Source organism: Lissotriton vulgaris, chromosome 2_1 (genome assembly GCF_964263255.1).
Source record: "Lissotriton vulgaris chromosome 2_1, aLisVul1.2, whole genome shotgun sequence".
Taxonomy (NCBI): Eukaryota; Metazoa; Chordata; class Amphibia; order Caudata; family Salamandridae; genus Lissotriton; species Lissotriton vulgaris.
Window position 1 is genome coordinate 35,290,081 of NC_141687.1, and position 14,542 is coordinate 35,304,622.

At 45.6% G+C, this 14,542-nt stretch overlaps 1 protein-coding gene and 2 pseudogenes across 3 annotated transcripts in view; 1 reads left to right on the top strand and 2 right to left on the bottom strand.

Moving 5' to 3' along the window:
* SPEG (striated muscle enriched protein kinase) overlaps positions 1 to 14,542 on the top strand; it is a 1,422,155-nt gene that overhangs the window by 534,559 nt on the left and 873,054 nt on the right. The gene's annotated exons all lie outside the window — the stretch shown is intronic.
* LOC147729514 (uncharacterized) lies at positions 1,139 to 2,053 on the bottom strand (annotated as a pseudogene).
* LOC147729515 (uncharacterized) lies at positions 5,854 to 6,768 on the bottom strand (annotated as a pseudogene).

A 14,542-nucleotide genomic window follows, 5' to 3' on the forward strand; every position in this document is an offset into this window, starting at 1 on the left:
GACTGGCGGTACATGACGTCGTTAAAATAATAAAAATTGTTGTTAAGGCAAAAGTCTATCATGGACAGTAACATTTGAGAATGCAGTAACAGCGAAATCGACCTGGTGTTCAGATAGTGTTTCACTGCTTTCAAACCATACTCATGTCGAATACAGGTGTATAGGCTGCTGACGTCAAGGGTAACAAGTGTATAACTTGTTTCCCAATGAATCCCATTGATGATGCTCAGAAATTGGGTGGTATCCTTAACATATGAAGGTAATGCCGCTACAAAGGTTCTCAAACAGTGATCGATGTACTTGGAAGTGTGTTCTAATAGGGAACCAATGGATGAAACAATAGGGCGCCCCGGTGGATTGCATGGGTCTTTATGGAGTTTGGGAAGGAGGTACAATATTGGAATCTTAGGATGGGCACAGTACAGGTATTGATATTCCTCAATTTCTATCAACCCCTTATCCTTCAACTCCAATATTAGATCTCTAAAGTTGCTGGTAGATCTCAAAACATCATCCCTATCACATCTGCAATAGCACGCAACTTCCTGTAATTGTCTCAAACCTTTCTGGAGATATTTTTGTTTATCCAGGACCACCACATTCCCCCCTTTGTCCGATTGTCGTATCACTATTTCTTTGTCTGCTCTGAGGGATTCAATGGACAATTGTTGGCTGTGAGATAGATTTCTGTTGTTGTGGGGCAGCTTCTTAAATCTTAATTTCAAAAGATCTTTTAATACGTCCCTTTCAAACACATCAATTGCATCACATTGAACTGCAGGTAAGAATACACTTTTAGGTTTGAATTTGGACCCTGGATTGTTGTCCAAATCAAAACCCCAGCTTTCATAATCCGGTTCCTCTCCTATGTCTAAACCGTCCCCATGCAATTCCTCTAGTAATGCAATGTCATCTACAACCAAATTACTGAGCACATCATTGGTAGATTCAGCCAATTTGTCTTTCGGTTTAGTGCAGTACCATTTTTTCAACTTTAACTTCCTTGCAAACAAAAATAAGTCAATACGAGTCTGAGCAAAGTTCATATTAAGCGATGGACAGAAGGAAAGGCCAAGTGCCAAGATCTCTCTCTCACCTTCAGTTAGCACATGTTTGGACAGGTTTACTACAGTCTTATTCATTTCGAATTTTTGCTCCTTGTTGCCATTCCCATCGGAGCTTGTGTGGCGTTTGATCCTCCTCTTTTTTGCCTGTTTATTCCTCCTGTTCCGCCTCTGCTTCCACGTCCTCGACCTCTTTGTTTCCCCCCTTCCCCCTGAAAGGAATCTGTCCGATTTTAGCTCATGATCTGGAATTGTGCCAAAAAATTCACCCTTTTGTTGGCAATTTTGGGGGGTTCTTGTGTGATTCCAGACGTAGATGCATCGGATAGATTGCCATCCGATATGTCACTTTCCACTATCTCAGCACTTGGTCCTGCCTTTGGTTGACTAACTAGTGGCATCCCCGTTTTCTTGTCAAAGAGATGGTCGTACTTTTTTTTAAATGTTAGCGTGCGTCCAGATTGATAATCTTTAAAACCTCTGATGAACTTCCGTTGCTTTTTGGCCGTGATTTCCTCTTCTAATTTCTCCATTTTAGTATTCAATTTCTTTAGATGTTCTTCCAGTGACTCCTTAGACATTAATGGTTCAATTTCAGCTAGGAGATCCTCTATATCTTTCAGAAGTTTAGCACGATCTTTCAGGGCATATTTCACAAGGATTTTCATCATTATTATGGAGCACGATGCAGTATTGTCTGACCATTCATTAATCATATCAGGGTCAGGATCTTCATAGGTCGGAATTGTGAAAATCCGGAGGCCGCTAGGAACTCGTTTGACCTCGATATACCTGGATAGTGACTCCGCCTCCCACCACTTGGAAAGTTCCTTTTTGTATAGTTTTTCCAACTGACTAAGTTTTGTCTGCAAGGTTATTTCCTGGCCAATATTCGCAGAGGTTTGAGCTGGCTCCATGCTGTCACCTGCCATATTGAAGAATAGTTTATCCGCTGTCAGTTTACGACGAGAGTCCAATTCATCTGCCATTTTATCCTTGTCGTGGCAAACTGTTTCCGTGCGTTCAAAAAGCATATGATTGCTTGTTAGCTTTTGTACGCTCTCCTACTTCGGTGTATTGCTGTTGGTTTCGGCGGTGGTCCCGTTCTGTGCACGCCTGCGTACAAGCTTCCAGGTGTTCCCACCTTGTTGCTCTCCGCTAGCGTGTCACTCACAGGTCCTCCGCTTCCCCTCCGTATCGGTTTCACACGTTCACCGTCGGGGCATCCAGCAATCTCCTCGGATGTAATTACACGGAAAATCCTCCACGCTGCCGGTAGGCCAGCTGGTCTTCCGACGGCTTCGTTACACCAAAGGTCAGCCCTTGCACTTCGTTACAAATTCCTTCCTCCAGTGCCGGTTAGTGCACCCTGGGCTGTCACGGAACGATCCCGGATAGGCTACCGACTAGCCTCCAAATTGTATCCAAATACCTCCTCCTTCCAGAAGTAAACCAGGACACCCGGATTCAGTTTGCCAAATTTATTACAGCAGATGAAAAAAGTGCGACGCGTTTCGCCGATAAGGCTTGCTCACGCTCGTCCTATTAACAATGACGGCCATATTTAAAGTGCTCAAAACACACCCCCAAGTGTATACACAACAATACCATGGTAATGTGGGCAGCCATGTTATCAAGATACTTTGTACAATGTAGACATGAATTGAATTAAATTCCATTGTGTTAATACAACAATCATCTCTCATAAAGGATATGTATCTAACATTCCAATGCGATTATGCCAAAACCGTTTAGAGTGTAAAAAATTACATAACTTGTTGGATATATTTGTAAATACCACAATTGTTTGTGCCAAGCGATATTAAAATTGATACTGTTGCAGTTATATTTCAACTCAATATAATAGACGGCAAATATTCACTCTCAATAGTTGCGATCACGTGACATGTGTTTACATGTTATGTCAATTCCTATTGGCTGTTTGGTCACAGACTGGTAATACGCTTGCAACAATAGGATAGCTGTCGCTAGGATACCGATGTCAATAGCCTACAACGGTAACACCGCAAATTTCTAATGCCGTTTGTGAACTCATGTATATTTCAGATAATCCGGCCCAAGTGGGCAAGTGTACCACATATAGCGGGATCACATCATGCAAGTAATGTCACATGTCGATTCATAGCATCTCGCCCCAGTGGGCAAATTCATATGTGTTAGTCATTGAGAGAGTCAATAATGCTAATGATAGCATAGTCCTGGAAGCCTTCCTCGCCCTAGTGGGCAAATCATCATCGCTATTGGTATTTAGTTTTCCAATAAGTTAGATGATGTCAAGATTTCATGGTATCCAATGGTACCCCACATTACCTGTGAATAAAATTTTAAAAAAATAACATTTAAAACATAATGACAACGGATTAATTGCATATGATCAGCATGTCTGCCTATTCATTCTTCATACAGATGTACTGCCAGTTCCTCACTCGTATTGAGTCCTACTGGAGTCAAACACTGAAAATCAATTATATATTTAGATTCAAGTTTTCTCATGGAGAGTTCTTGGTTACCTCCTCGAATTCCCAGATCTACACAGTCAATCACTACCATACGTAATTTAGTTTCATCTTGCATGTGGCATTCAAAAAAGTGTCTGGCGACCGGATATTGTTTATTCAAATTCCTTATTGCTCTGAGATGTTCTAACACTCCCTTCTTGGCCTCATGTTTCGTACTCCCCACATACCATTTATCGCATGGACAGATTAGTAAATAAATACTATATGGGGTATGACATGTTAGTTTCTTTTTGATTGTGAATACTCTAGATGTTCCCGGTATCGTTAGATTGGCACAGTCTTTGCTAAACTTGCAGGCCTTACATTTTCTGCAGCACTTAAATCCCACATTAGCATCATGATCTACTATACTCCTGTCTGTAACGTAGTTCTGACTTAGTTCATCCCGCAAGGATTTACCTTTCCGGAAAGTGATCTGGGGATTGTCACTCAAATATTTTTTCAAATGTTCGTCGGTGTTAAGAACATGCCAATATTTCTTGAACACCTTTCTTACATCCTGGGACTGTCCCGAGAAGGTGGTAATGAATCTGATTGTTTCGGATTCTGACTGTAGCAGTTTGGGAGCTAATAGCTCATCTCTAGTTTTTGTGTTACTGCGTTCTACTGCGATAGCTATTGCCTTCTTACCATAACCTCTCTCCCTGAACCTCTGACACATCACTGCTTCTTCTTTCTTATACCCATCGACTGTGCTGCAGTTGCGTCTAGCGCGCAGTAGTTCTCCATACGGTATGCTGTAAATGAGACTCTTGGGATGGCAACTAGAGGCTCGTAAGAGGCTGTTTCCTGATGTGCTCTTTCTGAAGAGAAGAGTTTAGTGGTCAGAATGTTATTGACCACTTCCACTTCCACATCAAGGAACTCCATCCTTGTCTTACTGATGTGCTCAGTTAGAGTAAGGTTGAGAGTGTTGACATTTAGTTTGTCAATAAACTGTCTGGCAGAGTTGACATCACCATTCCAAATGAAAAAAATATCATCAATGTACCGCAGCCACAGGGACATATTGTTGAATTCAGTCATGTCCTGGATAACCTGCTCCTCCCACCAACCCATGAATAAATTCGCGTAGCTGGGGGCGAAGCAGGTTCCCATGGCTGTGCCCTGTGACTGGCGGTACATGACGTCGTTAAAATAAAAAAAATTGTTGTTAAGGCAAAAGTCTATCATGGACAGTAACATTTGAGAATGCAGTAACAGCGAAATCGACCTGGTGTTCAGATAGTGTTTCACTGCTTTCAAACCATACTCATGTCGAATACAGGTGTATAGGCTGCTGACGTCAAGGGTAACAAGTGTATAACTTGTTTCCCAATGAATCCCATTGATGATGCTCAGAAATTGGGTGGTATCCTTAACATATGAAGGTAATGCCGCTACAAAGGTTCTCAAACAGTGATCGATGTACTTGGAAGTGTGTTCTAATAGGGAACCAATGGATGAAACAATAGGGCGCCCCGGTGGATTGCATGGGTCTTTATGGAGTTTGGGAAGGAGGTACAATATTGGAATCTTAGGATGGGCACAGTACAGATATTAATATTCCTCAATTTCTATCAACCCCTTATCCTTCCACTCCAATATTAGATCTCTAAAGTTGCTGGTAGATCTCAAAACATCATCCCTATCACATCTGCAATAGCACGCAACTTCCTGTAATTGTCTCAAACCTTTCTGGAGATATTTTTGTTTATCCAGGACCACCACATTCCCCCCTTTGTCCGATTGTCGTATCACTATTTCTTTGTCTGCTCTGAGGGATTCAATGGACAATTGTTGGCTGTGAGATAGATTTCTGTTGTTGTGGGGCAGCTTCTTAAATCTTAATTTCAAAAGATCTTTTAATACGTCCCTTTCAAACACATCAATTGCATCACATTGAACTGCAGGTAAGAATACACTTTTAGGTTTGAATTTGGACCCTGGATTGTTGTCCAAATCAAAACCCCAGCTTTCATAATCCGGTTCCTCTCCTATGTCTAAACCGTCCCCATGCAATTCCTCTAGTAATGCAATGTCATCTACAACCAAATTACTGAGCACATCATTGGTAGATTCAGCCAATTTGTCTTTCGGTTTAGTGCAGTACCATTTTTTCAACTTTAACTTCCTTGCAAACAAAAATAAGTCAATACGGGTCTGAGCAAAGTTCATATTAAGCGATGGACAGAAGGAAAGGCCAAGTGCCAAGATCTCTCTCTCACCTTCAGTTAGCACATGTTTGGACAGGTTTACTACAGTCTTATTCATTTCGAATTTTTGCTCCTTGTTGCCATTCCCATCGGAGCTTGTGTGGCGTTTGATCCTCCTCTTTTTTGCCTGTTTATTCCTCCTGTTCCGCCTCTGCTTCCACGTCCTCGACCTCTTTGTTTCCGCCCTTCCCCCTGAAAGGAATCTGTCGGATTTTAGCTCATGATCTGGAATTGTGCCAAAAAATTCACCCTTTTGTTGGCAATTTTGGGGGGTTCTTGTGTGATTCCAGACGTAGATGCATCGGATAGATTGCCATCCGATATGTCACTTTCCACTATCTCAGCACTTGGTCCTGCCTTTGGTTGACTAACTAGTGCCATCCCCGTTTTCTTGTCAAAGAGATGGTCGTACTTTTTTTGAAATGTTAGCGTGCGTCCAGATTGATAATCTTTAAAACCTCTGATGAACTTCCGTTGCTTTTTGGCCGTGATTTCCTCTTCTAATTTCTCCATTTTAGTATTCAATTTCTTTAGATGTTCTTCCAGTGACTCCTTAGACATTAATGGTTCAATTTCAGCTACGAGATCCTCTATATCTTTCAGAAGTTTAGCACGATCTTTCAGGGCATATTTCACAAGGATTTTCATCATTATTATGGAGCACGATGCAGTATTGTCTGACCATTCATTAATCATATCAGGGTCAGGATCTTCATAGGTCGGAATTGTGAAAATCCGGAGGCCCCTAGGAACTCGTTTGACCTCGATATACCTGGATAGTGACTCCGCCTCCCACCACTTGGAAAGTTCCTTTTTGTATAGTTTTTCCAACTGACTAAGTTTTGTCTGCAAGGTTATTTCCTGGCCAATATTCGCAGAGGTTTGAGCTGGCTCCATGCTGTCACCTGCCATATTGAAGAATAGTTTATCCGCTGTCAGTTTACGACGAGAGTCCAATTCATCTGCCATTTTATCCTTGTCGTGGCAAACTGTTTCCGTGCGTTCAAAAAGCGTATGATTGCTTGTTAGCTTTTGTACGCTCTCCTACTTCGGTGTATTGCTGTTGGTTTCGGCGGTGGTCCCGTTCTGTGCACGCCTGCGTACAAGCTTCCAGGTGTTCCCACCTTGTTGCTCTCCGCTAGCGTGTCACTCACAGGTCCTCCGCTTCCCCTCCGTATCGGTTTCACACGTTCACCGTCGGGGCATCCAGCAATCTCCTCGGATGTAATTACACGGAAAATCCTCCACGCTGCCGGTAGGCCAGCTGGTCTTCCGACGGCGTCGTTACACCAAAGGTCAGCCCTTGCACTTCGTTACAAATTCCTTCCTCCAGTGCCGGTTAGTGCACCCTGGGCTGTCACGGAACGATCCCGGATAGGCTACCGACTAGCCTCCAAATTGTATCCAAATACCTCCTCCTTCCAGAAGTAAACCAGGACACCCGGATTCAGTTTGCCAAATTTAAGACAGTAGATGAAAAAAGTGCGACGCGTTTCGCCGATAAGGCTTGCTCAGGCTTGTCCTATTAACAATGACGGCCATATTTAAAGTGCTCAAAACACACCCCCAAGTGTATACACAACAATACCATGGTAATGTGGGCAGCCATGTTATCAAGATACTTTTTACAATGTAGACATGAATTGAATTAAATTCCATTGTGTTAATACAACAATCATCTCTCATAAAGGATATGTATCTAACATTCCAATGCGATTATGCCAAAACCGTTTAGAGTGTAAAAAAGTACATAACTTGTTGGATATATTTGTAAATACCACAATTGTTTGTGCCAAGCGATATTAAAATTGATACTGTGGCCAGTCATGCTGCTCATTTATTTCCTTACTCCCGCAATGACCTTCTCAAATATAACAGAGGCCACGGCCACCTGTGTAGGGATGTGGTTATTCGGGCCCGGAACCATGGGATTTTAGTTAATGTCTCTCCTCCCATAGCTCCATCAAACACGTTGAGCTTGAGCAGACAGGCGGAGCCCTGCCCTCCCTCTCATTCCCTGTCTATAATCTATCTAAATACTCGTTTTCTGGTGAAACACCAGATGGATATCTTTCTACTATTAGACTCCAACAAACCAGACATCCTCCTACTTACCGAGACCTGGTTGACCCAGGACTCCGCCCCGACACAATAGCTGCACTTCCACCTAATTACTATATCATCCACGCCGACGGTAGCTCAGGCAAATTCGGTGGGGGAGTTGCGGCTATCATATGTTCCAACTTAACAGTCACAAATCTGACCTGTTTGCATCTACCAGACACAGAAAATCTGGTGTTAAAACTTGACACCTCTCTCACAACGGTAGCGTGTGTCCTTCTGTACAGGCCCCCACGTTTCATGCCATCCTTTCCTCTCGCATTGAGCGAGCAAATTGCTAACCTGGCCATGGACCACGCCAGGATTGTCCTGGTAGGGGATTTCAATTATGGGTTCAATGACCCCCTGGAAGGTCCCCACTCGAGTGAACTTACGGAGCTCCTTACGAACCTAAACTTTTCACAACGAGTGCCATCACGTACCCACTGTAAAGGTTATAATCTAGACCAGATCAGGGCTAATGCCTCAATAGTTACATCGCCAATCATCACCCTTTGCCTATGGTCTGATCACTTTCTTCTCAAATTTACCGTGTTTATTCCCCTCCTAGGACAACCGCCACAACAGCAGGAGTACAAGCGAGGAAATGGAATTCCTTAGACAAGTAAGCTTTCATTGAGACACTGGCACTCACCATCCCTTCCTCTCACCCCGACATTAATGTTTCCGAAGCCAACCTCTCCGACTGGCTACAAGCAGCTAGAGACACCCATGACAAGACAGTCAAACTGGCCCGGCGAGCAGATGCCCAAAACGGTTCACCCCTGAACTCAAAGAAATGAAACTGGCTGTGCGCCAATTGGAGCGACAATGGCGTCGCAATTATGCCTTGGACCTAAAGAACAAATTCACCACGGCTAGGAAAGAATATATGAAGTCCATTCTTTCCACCAAATCTGCTTACTTCTCTGCCCGCATCCTCAATTCGACCAATAGATCTAAAGACATCTTCTCTATCTTTAACGAGTTAACAAATTTGGATAGTGTTCGTCCCAGTTTAAATCCGACTCAAGCTTTCTGTGACTCACTTAATGTCTACTTCATTGAGAAAACAGCAGACATAAAAGCTAGCATCCCACAACCCTCGAGCCCCACAGCCCCAACAACAGTCACCATCAATAACACTGGCATCCTTAGCAGCTTCCCCTCTATTACTCCGGTACAATTCCAGGAATTACTAGTAAGAATTAAATCCGGAGCGCAGTCAGACAGATGTCCCCCTTATATCTTAAAAGACTGCCTCTCGGCTTTACCCACCCCTGCCTATACCCTCTTGAATGACTCACTAACCTCTGGTTTAGTGCCCCTGGCCTTCAAGTAAGCCACGGTCATACCACTCCTCAAAGAACCTGGGGCCGACCCAACTTGTAAGGCAAATTACTGCCCGATTACCCTACTTCCCTTCCTTGCGAGGGTAATGGAGGCGCACATAGCCAAGTGCCTGTCTAATTTCATGGAGGAATCAAACTGCCTCGATCCCCATCAGTCGGGGTTTCGCCCTGCCCAATCAACGGAGGCGGTGGTGACTGCGGTACTTGACACCCTTCGAGACGGCGTAGACAAACGCTCTCCCCAGGCCCTGGTGCTCCTGGACTTGTCGGCTGCATTTGAAACGGTTGATGTTTTCCCAGCCTTTTAGTAATGGACACAGCGCCATCCTCCAGCCCATATATGTGCTGCGTGTAACCTGATGTTGTGATGATCTAAGCATTCTCCTGTACAGGCCAGTCTCCCAGCGTGAGCATCAAAACGTGTCTCAGTGGAGTGAAGTCCAGCACGCAGTTCAGCCATGATGGCAACAGAGCCGCTCAGTTGCTCAATGGTATTTGTGTCCATTTTTCCCTCCTCCACCTCCGACAGTGATTCCGGTCAGCTAGCCACCTTGGCACGCTCAAACTGCACCTTATGTTGCCTTGAATCCCCTCTTCTTGTTACCAAGCATGTGCAGGTGTTGATGTGCTTGAATAGATGTTAGGAGTGCAGGAGATATGTCCCAGAAGAGAGATGGGGAAGGCCAGAGTGAAGAAAATATTACACGAACGGGCTCAAGTCACACCCAGCAGCTGCTACCAAGCTCAGGGCCCTCGCAAGTAAATAAAGCCTGGCAGGCTTGTGCAACTGTAGGGCGTGAATAGGTGTGATAGAACCCCCAAATCAATTTAATGTATGGACATTCGGGGAGTGGTCTCCTCCTGGGAGATGTATAGGGGGCCTATGTCCTCTGAGCAGCAGCCAGGTTGACAAGCAGGAGCGGGTCCTGGGAAGAAACACCAAGGGAGAGCACAGGCCTCAGGCTGCAATTGTCATTCTCCAGGTGGAGCCAGCCCACAATCATCCAGCACAGGCTGGTGGGAACAAGGCACTATCAAGGAAGGATATTCTGGACAGGAAGGTAATGCAGGAATTATCGCTGGTGGCCTCCAGGGGGATGCAAATGAGAGAGGCCTATACCATCACAAGGGCCCTTCAGCTCATCTTCATCTGATGATCAGCAGTCCACTGAAGGCCCGTAGTCCAGCAAGACCACAGGCATTGTCCGCTTGAGTGGCACCGCCTGCTGCTTACCAGATAATTGTGTGCGCATGTGAAAGGGGACTCATCAGCGGCATCGGTTCCTTCGATCTTCCCTCCTCAATTGGCACCATTTTCAGAGGCCGCAGTGTCCGACCCCAGCTCCGGAGCACATCTCGGTCAACACCCGGGACAACATACACAGTAGTCAGACGGTTCCCCAGCACTCCAGCTCGTAGGCACTTGTGAGATGTGGAGGGCGGGTTGGGGGCCCAGTCAGGCCTGCGAGCCTAAGACCTCAAGCTTACTCATGGCCCCTGTTGCCGTGGGGCCTCCGAGATTGCTCTAGGCCTTACCCGCCTGCTCCTGATGTTCTGCTCCTGATCGTCGCTCACCTACGACAATGGCACTGTTCATCTTTGCTTGTATTGCCGATGCATCCTCTGATTTGCAGGATGCATATAGATAGCATTGAGGCCTGAATCCTGTCTCGTGTTGGCCGATGGAGCCGGAGCTTCACGTCCAAGCTGCCATCTTGGTCATCGACATGGCCTCAGCCCCCGTATTTCCTGATTGTGAACGTTTGAAGGTAGTCAAAGACCTGAATGATTAGACTTCCTGAACCCTATCGCAGAATTGATATACAGCTCTGTGTTCTAAATACACCTTCCCTGACATTAATCAAAGCACAGTGGTGTTTAGCACTGCATGACTGAATGTGAGTGCACACAATCAGCTCTTTCTACATTTAAGTCACTCTCAAATAATTATTTGGGTAGATTCTGGATCAAGCTTTCCATAGACTGTTAGTAGTTGTTCTCTTCCAGGGGATACTCATCAATAGTCATAAGCACTGAATAGTCCCGCCCTCGTGCGGGACCCCGGAGCAATAGCCAATAATATGCATATATCTACATATATATATATATATATATACATACATATAAATACACATATAATAACTATATATATATAGATAATATGCATTATACATATGCAGCCTAAAATAACCATACTAGGCTCAAAAGACTGCCCCCAAAAGCCTGAAACAAATCTTTACATTTGTAAAATAAAGACATATATAAATGACATTATATGAAAATGTAAAGAAAAAAGCACTGCCTTTGTTGTCTTTGAAACACACCACCTTTATTTTCAAAGGTAAAACAGGCAGGACCATAGAGGCAGCTTTAGCCTAGATAGGCTGCATTGTAACAATAGGAAAAAAACTGGCGCCGTGCCTTTAAGACCTCCAGGAACCTCCAGGCTCCCATCATGCACCACAGGTGACAGTTAGGTCAGTTCTTTTTTCCGGCTCCTTCTGCGAGGATCCTGGAGCATTGAGCTCGCCAGTTGGTGATTCTTTTTCACTTTTTTTCTGGTAGTTCTTTCAATTTTTTATCATTACTCGACATCTTTAGTCTTTTCCTTACTAATTCTACAATTTTTGTGGTTTTTTGACCTTTTTTTCCAATCAAAATGCCTGCCTTATTTAATAAGTGTCCGGCCTGTGGAAAAAAAATGTCTAAAACAGACCCTCATTCGGTCTGTGTGGCTTGTCTTCCATCCACACACAAGCCAGAGCTTTGCTACCATTGCAGCAAGTTATCAAACAGAACTTTAAGAGAGAGGGAGAAGAGCAGGCTTCAGTTCCTGCATGACAGAGGTGAAACCGTGAGTGGAAGAGAAGAACTTCACTCCAGGAAACCTTCTCCTCAGCGGAAAGAACATAAGGAAAGAGGGGAGAAGAGAAAACATCGTTCCCCGTCGAGTTCGAGGGACAGATCTTCTTCTAGAGTTCCGGTATGTTCGAAATCGTCGAAATCAGCGTCACGTCTTCCGTCGACGTCGAGGTCGCCGTCGAAGAAGGATTCGCCGTCGATGAGAGGTGAGAGACGCCATGAGCGTAGGCGATCCAAGTCTGGCTCCCCTACGACTACGAGAGGACGGGACTCGACGTCGTCTCATCGACGTCGACGTTCGCCGTCGAAAGGCTCAAAAAGTCAGTCAAGGCCGCCGTCAAGAGGCGCTATGACATCGACGTCGAACCGGGAATTGGAGGCTTCGACGTCGAAGAGTCCTTATCAGTCGAGGCACACGACGCCTAGAAAAGCTTCGTCGTCGAAGCGCTTGACTCCATCACCCAAGAGACCCTCGACGTCGAGGAGGTCGACGCCGAGGACGTCGACGACGCCGCCGAGGAGGACGACGCCGCAGAGGTCGACGCCGCTGAGGAGGACGACGCCGCCGAGGAGGACGCCGCCGCCGAGGAGGTCGCCGCCGCCGAGGAGTTCGCCGCCGAGGAGGTCGCCGTCGAGGAGGTCGCCGCCGAGAAGATCATCTCGGGAAAAATCGACGTCGAAAAGGCCGCGTTCCACGTCGCCTGCAGCTAAACGACCTAGAACGGTTTCTAAAGGCCGATCTGAGGTTTCTGTGGCTGTTTCTGGGAGTTCATCTTCATCCCCTGACCTGAATATAGTTCAGATCTCTCCAGAGCCTTCAAGAGCGCCATCACCTACAGGAGCTAACATATCTCCACGATGGTTGGGAGAACTTAGAGACTGGAAGATAAGGAGAATCAATCTTCCAAAGTCTTGGTCCAGGTCGCCAGTGTCGAAAAGAACCGTGTCAAGATCAAGGTCACCTCTTCTTCGAGTGATCCAGTCTCCTGAAAGGCGGCAACGTACTCCGCAGAGGAAGTCTCCTTCCGTGAGAAGGCGGACGCCTTCTCCGAGGTCTTCACATCACCGATCATCCAAGAAACGTGATACGAGATCCTCGACAAGATCTACGAATTCGAAGAGATATTACTCGCCTACGTTATCTTCGACTCCTCCGAGCAGGATATCGCCGATTGATGACGTAATCACTTTCAATGAGGTTCTTTGCCGGGGAGCAGCGAAACTTAATATAGAGATGCCTGTCTCTACTGCGAAGACTACAGTTATCTTCGAAACTCTGCACCAGAGATTATCATCGAGACCTTTACTTCCTCTGGTTCCAGGTCTTTTGGAGCCTGCCGAACATAAGTTCTTAACACCGGCTTCTTTGGGAGCGGTCCCCTCACGGATCGCAAAGAAGTACAGGGCTCCGGACATTGACCCGTTATTTTTGAGAGCAGAGCCGCAACCTGATTCGGTCATCGTCTCAGCGGCACGTAAGAATCAGAATGGATCAACGTCCTCGTCTGTTCCCCCAGACAAGGATAGCAAGACTTTGGATTCGGTAGGAAAGAAGATGTGTGCCACTTCTGCTTCCTACATGAAGGTTGCCAGCTCCTCCGCTTTATTGGGTCGCTATGACCGTTCTCTTTGGGATTCCTTATCCAGATTCGCTGAAAAACTGCCCAAAGAAGACAAGAATGACTTCTTGGAAATACTTCATGAAGGTGGGCTAGTGTCTAATCAGGTGATTAGCGCAGCTGCGGATGCTTCCGATCTATCCACGCATGGCTATGCTCATGGTCTTTGTGCGAGGCGTTCAGCTTGGCTGAGACTTACGGGACTCAAACCTGAAGCCCAGCAACGCATTCTAAACCTGCCTTTTAATGGGAAAACGCTCTTTGGGTCTCATGCTGACGACGAAATGTCAAAAATGAAGACAGAGCTGGATACTGTGAGAGCTGTAGGTCTCGAAAAGAGAAAGGACAATTTTAAGAAAAAATACCGTCCTTATGATCGGAGACAGAGCCAGCAGAGGGTTCAAACCCCTCAATGGTCTTCACAACAAAATCAAGGAAGATCTCAGTTCTCCCAGCGTCGTCCTGGTAGAGGAAGAGGCGGAATTTCCAGACAGTCTGCTCCTGGAAACAAGCAGCAACAGCAAAAGCAGTGAGTGTTTGCTTCCCCTGAGCCCGTTGACCACTCCGGTGGGGGGAAGTGTGCGTTTTTACCTGGAGGAGTGGAAAAACATCACAAACGACGCATGGGTGCTGAATATTGTGCAAAATGGATATGCAATCAGGTTCAAGTTTCCACCTCCCTCAATTGTTCCTCAAAAGATTGTATTCCATCGTCTTCACCTTTTGAAAAAGGAAGTGTCGGTGTTAATCCAAAAGAAAGCCATCGAGGAGGTCCCAAGGACACAACGTCGAAAAGGAATTTACTCGCGT